The sequence below is a fragment of the Acomys russatus genome, chromosome 8 (genome assembly GCF_903995435.1).
Source record: "Acomys russatus chromosome 8, mAcoRus1.1, whole genome shotgun sequence".
NCBI lineage: Eukaryota > Metazoa > Chordata > Mammalia > Rodentia > Muridae > Acomys > Acomys russatus.
This window is the reverse complement of record NC_067144.1, coordinates 76,767,376-76,773,405: the sequence shown is the minus strand read 5'-3', so window position 1 is coordinate 76,773,405 and position 6,030 is coordinate 76,767,376. Positions and strand designations below refer to the sequence as shown.

Genomic DNA, 6,030 nt, shown 5'->3' with positions numbered 1-6,030 from the left:
CTGTTGCTGATCACCCTGAGGAGGCAAAGTAGTCAGTGCTGCTGCTGAATCCTGGATCCTAGGTGGCAGAGCTCAGAGGAATCTAATATCCAGGAGGACAGTGTCTGCTAGACCTGTAAACCAATCAGCTACCTTCCAAAGGGATTCGCTCCTTCCACTGCCAGCTTAGAAAACCCAGGTCCCCATATCAGATGGCTAAAGGAATGGGTAAGAACATACTCCACAAAAACCAGGACAGCATGGCTCCATCAGAAAAAAACAAACAAACAACAACAACAACAACAACAACAAAACAATGGATACCCTAGTGCACATGAATCTCAGGAAAAATGACCTTAAAGCTACATTTATGCAATTATTTGAAAAAAATAAAGAGAAAAAGAATAGATCCTTCCAAGAATTACAGAAAAATACAAACAAATTAATACAAGCCATGGAGGACAAAAAGGAAACCACAATTAAACAGGTGAAGGAAATAATTAAAGCTGTTGAAGACATGAAAATGGAATTAGAATCAATTAAGAAAACACAAACCTAGAAAGCCCTGAAAATGGAAAACTTAGAGAAGAGATCAAGAACCATAGACGTAAGTACCACCAACATAATACAAGAGATGGAGAGAAACTCAGTCACTGGAGATACAATTGAAATGACTACATCTCTCAGAGAAAATATTAAACAGAAAAATTTATGACACAAAACATCCAAGAAGTAAATAACACCACGAGAAGACAAAATCTTGGAATAACAGGAATAGACAAAAAAAAGATTGCAGGGTCCAAGGACCAGAAAATATTTTAAAGAAAGTCATAGAAGAAAATTTCCCCAACGTAAAGTAAGAGATGCCCTTAAACATATGAGAGGTTTATGGAATACCAAATAGACTGGAACAGAAAAGAAATTCCTCCCACCACATAACAATCAAAACACTAAATCTACAGAACAAAGAAAGGATATTAAAAGCAACAAGGGGAAAAGTCCAAATAGTATATAAAGGTAGACCAATCAGAATCAAACCTGGGTTCTCAACAGAGACCATGAAAGCCAGAAGGACATGGGTAGATGTCATGCAGACACTAAGAGACCACAGATGCCAACCCAAACTACTATATCGAACAAAACTTTCAATCACCATAGATGGATAAAACAAAATATTGCACACGACAAAACCAAATTTAAATAATATCTATGTATCAACTCAGCCCTACAGAAGATAATAGAAAGAAAACTCCAACCCAATGAGGTCAAATACACCCAAGAAAGCACAAGATCTAGAGGATGTCATAATAGCAAAATCAAAAGAAAACAAGCACAGCCACACACTATCACCACCAGTTCCATAATAAAAGGAACTGACAATCATAGGTCACTAATATCTCTCAACTCACCTCCCCAATAAAAAGACACAGACTAACTGAATGGCTATGAAAACTGGATCCAACAATCTGCTGCATTAAAAAAACACACATCAGCAACAAAGATAGATATAGCCTGAGAGTAAAAGGCTGGGCAAAGGTTTTCCCAGTAAATTGACTCAAGAAGCAAGCTAGAGTAGCCAGTCTAATATATAATGAAATAGACTTTCAACTAAAATTAATCAAGAAAGATTAGGAAGGATACCTCATTCTAATAAAGGGAAAATCCACCAAGAGGACATCACACTCCTGTACAACTGTGCCCCAAACACAAGGGCATTTGCATTTATAAAATAAACATTTTTAAAGCTCAAATCACACATTGATCCCAGCACATTAATAGTGGGGGACTTCAACAACCCACTCTCTCCAGTGGATAGAGCATCAAGGCAGAAACTAGAGAAATAATGAAACTAACAGAGGTCATGAATCAAATGGACCTAACAGACATCCACAGAACTTTTCACTCAAACACAAAACCATGTATCTTCTTCTCAGCACCTCATGGAACCTTTTCCAAAATTGAATATACAGTCAGTCACAAAACAAGGCTCAACAGATAGAAGAAATTTGAAATAATCCACGGTATCTTATCAGACAACCATGAACTAAACCTGAACATCAATAACAAACCCTAAAAACACAAGGAAACTGAATAATGCTCTACTCAAGGACGACTGGGTTAGAGATGAAAGAAAAAAAGAAAGAAAATACTTAGAATTCAGTGAAAATGATGGCACAGCATAATGAAACCAACGGGACACAAGTAAAGCAGTGCTAAGAAGAAATTTCATAGCACTAAGCGTTTTCATAAAGAAATTGGAGCGATCCCATAATAGCAACTTAACAGCACACCTGAAAGCTCTAGAACAAAAAGAAGCAGATACACTCAAAATGAGTAGTGTGCTGGAAATCATCAAACTCAGGGCTGAAATCAATAAATTAGAAACAAAGACAACAATATAAAAGAAATGAAACTGAGTTGGTTCTTTGAGAAAATCAACAAGATAGACAGACGGTTAGCCATACTAACTAAAAGGCAAAGACAGAGTGTCAAAATCAGAAGCGAAAAGGGAGACATGATGATAGATATCAAGGAAATTCAAAGAATCATTAGGTATTACTTCTAATGCCTACATGTCACAAAATTTGGAAATCTAAATGATATGGACAATTTTCTTGATAAATTCCACTTACCAAAGTTGAATCAAGATTATGTAAACAAACATATTTAAAAACCACCCTATATACCCTATGGATATAGAATTAGTCATCAAAAGTTTCCCAGCCAAACAAAAGCCCAGGGCCAGATGGACTCATCTCAGAATTCTACCAGAACTTGAGAGAAGAACTAGTATCAATACTCCTCAAACTACTCTGCAAAATAGAAACAGAAGGATTACTACCAAACTCATTTATAAAACCACAGTTTCCTTAATACCTATGCCACACCAAGACCCAACAAAGAGAATTTCAGACCAATTTCCGTTATGAACATTGATGGAAAAATACTCAGTAAAATACTTATAAACCAAACATAAGACTATGTTGAAAATATCAACACCATGACTAAGTACGCTTCATCCCAGACATGCAAGGGTGGTTCAATATATGGAAATCCATCAAGGTAATCCACTGTAACATTTTTTTGGTTTATTTCTTTATGGGTTTTGTTTGTTTGTTTATTTTGTGGGAAAGGAGGTATTTTTGTTGTGATGATAATAGGGTATTTTTAATATTTTTCTAGTCACGCTTTAAAATGGAGCAGAAGTGAAACTTCAACTCTTGTAATATAGTCATCTTTTGTAGTGTTGGATACTTTTATGAGCACTCAACAGCACATTTTGCCACTTCTTATCTTGTTCTATAAGGAGTGCTCTGAGGAGACACTGCAGGCTACTCAGCCATGGTGTGCGCTGTGAAGGCTGTAGGAATGAATTATCAATTCTGGTCTTTTGCTCATATTTAGATTATTGTTCCAATATTGTTTTCATATTTCTCTGGAAGAAACCCAACAGATTCTTAAAAAGCTGATATTTCCAAAATGAGATATTTATTTCTACTCACACAAAAAAAGATCTTTGTATAAAATATTTGAATTGTGACTACTTTCAAGTATTTAATACACCATTTTTTTCTTCAGTTCTTCTGGTTACACAACAATAGCCTTCAAAATATTTTTAATGTTGTATTTTCAACTGGAATAGGATCAACCAAGATAGTTTTAAAATATGTGCCATGCCATCTTATTGATGATCATATCATATCACAAATTTATAAGAAGAATTTTTTCTCATAACTGGAGTTTTATGTTAGGAAAGTTTACTTTTACTGACTTCTTATGAATAATGCAAAACCAGAGCTTTGTCACTGATTTCCTACTCCCGAGGCTTTCGCAGAACCTGAATGTGGAAAAAATACTATTTGTTATATTTTTGTTGGTCTATCTTGCAACTATAGGAAGCAACATATAATTGTGGTGACTGTAATCTACAGCCCTGAACGGCTGGGGTCCCCCATGTACTTCTTGGCATTCCTGTCCTTCCTGGATGCATGCACTTCTTCTATTGTCACACCCAAGATAACTATCAACTGCTTCTACAAAAGAAAGACTATCTCTGTTGACTGTTATATGACACAACTGTTTACAGTTCACTTCTTCATTGGGGCAGAAGTTATTGTTCTGGCATCCATGGCTTATGGTCGCTATGTGGCCATTTGCAAGCCACTCTACTATTCTTCCATCATGACCAGGAGGCTCTGTGGCATTTTGGTGCTGGTATCCTGGACAGGAGGCTTTTTGCATTCTATTGTACAAATTATATTCACATTGCAGTTACCTTTATGTGGACCCAATGTCATTGATCATTATATGTGTGATTTGTTCCTGTTACTGAAGCTTGCCTGCACAGACATACATATTTCTGTTGTTTTGGTGGTTGCCAACAGTAGGGCTATCTGTATCATAATCTTCTCCTTATTGCTTGTCTCCTATGGTGTCATCTTGGTCTCTCTGAGAGCACACAGTTCTGAACGTTGGAAAAAAGCTCTCTTTACCTGTGGATCCCATGTAACTGTTGTGCTTTTGTGCTTTCCCCATGTATATTAACTTATGTAAGACCTACATCTGATTTCTCTTTTGAAAGAAACATGAACATATTAATCAACATTCTGACACCATTGATAAATCCTGTGGCTTACACTTTCAGAAACAAGGAAATGATAAATGTCATGAGAAAAATGTGGAAGAGATTAAGAGTAGATTCTGATGAATTTTAAAATATTCCATTTTCAGTAGGCAAGGGCACTTGCTATGTGAACATGAGGGTTTGAGATTTAATTTTCATAAACTTTTCATAACTAAGCATAGAAATACATTTTAAATCCAGAACAGGTGCACAGGAGATTCGTAGATATCTGAGTTTTATTTTTCATTGTGGATTTTTCTGCTGACTAATGAGTTCAAGGTTCAGTGGAGACTTATTCTAAGAAAATGGGATAGAATAAAATAGAAGGTTGTAACAGTGCCTTCTTTTGTTTCTAAATGAATGTTAAGAGTTACAAATAATTTTTACCCTTCACATGTACTCATATGTGATATAACATATACACAGACATGCCTACTTCTTCCACATAAACACCCACATACAAAAAACCTAGGAAGCTCAATGAAAGGAACTTAAAATTTCAATATTTTATTGGGCAAATAGTGGGAGTGAGAATTTATGTTTCTACATTCACAACTTAACTTTGGAAAACCCACTAAACATTATTATATGAAAATTAAGCCAGTTAACATTATCCTCTCATTTATTTAATTAAATATTTGACAAAGGTTGAGCATTTGAATGACTGTTATTGACACTGTTTAGTTGAAACTAATAGCAAAATAAATGTGTATTTGAAAATTGAAGAAGAAAAATATTGAAGTCATTCCAAGAGAACACAAAGTGACATGCTAAGACTTCCAGCCAAACATTTTGTAAAGCATAGGCAATCTAGTGAAAAAAATGAGGGGAAGGAGAAAAGGGAATCCTGGAGCTGAAAAACCTAAGTAAGGGAACAGAACTAGAGATGCAAGCATCACCAACAAAGTACAAGAAGTGGAAGAAAGAATTTAAGGCATAGGAGATACAATAGAAGAAATTGATATATCGGTTAAAGAAAATGTTCAATTGAAAAAGTTCCTTTTATTAATGGTTGACATTAAGGCCTGGGCCGTTGGTGTTCTGTTCAGGAAGTTGTCTCCTGTGCCAATATGTTCCAGGCTCTTTCCCACTTTTTCTTCTAAGTGGCTTAGTGTCTCTGGTTTTATGTTGAGGTCTTTAATCCACTTGGATTTGAGTTTTGTGCAAGGTGACAAATAAGGGTCCAGTTTCATTTTTTTACACATAGACCTCCAGTTAGACCAGCACCATTTGTTGAAGATGCTATCCTTTTTCCATTGAATGGATTTGGCTTCTTTGTCAAAAATCAAGTGACCATATGTGTGTGGATTCATATCTGGATCGGGGAGACCTGGTAGCACTCAGAGGAAGGACAGCAAGTAGCCAAGAAGAGACTTGATACCCTATGAGAATATATAGGGGGACGTAATCCCCCTCAGGAACAGTCA

At 35.9% G+C, this 6,030-nt stretch overlaps 1 pseudogene; it reads left to right on the top strand.

Moving 5' to 3' along the window:
• The first annotated feature begins 3,763 nt into the window (after window positions 1-3,763).
• LOC127192961 (olfactory receptor 4C15-like) lies at window positions 3,764-4,694 on the top strand (annotated as a pseudogene).
• Window positions 4,695-6,030: the final 1,336 nt, after the last annotated feature.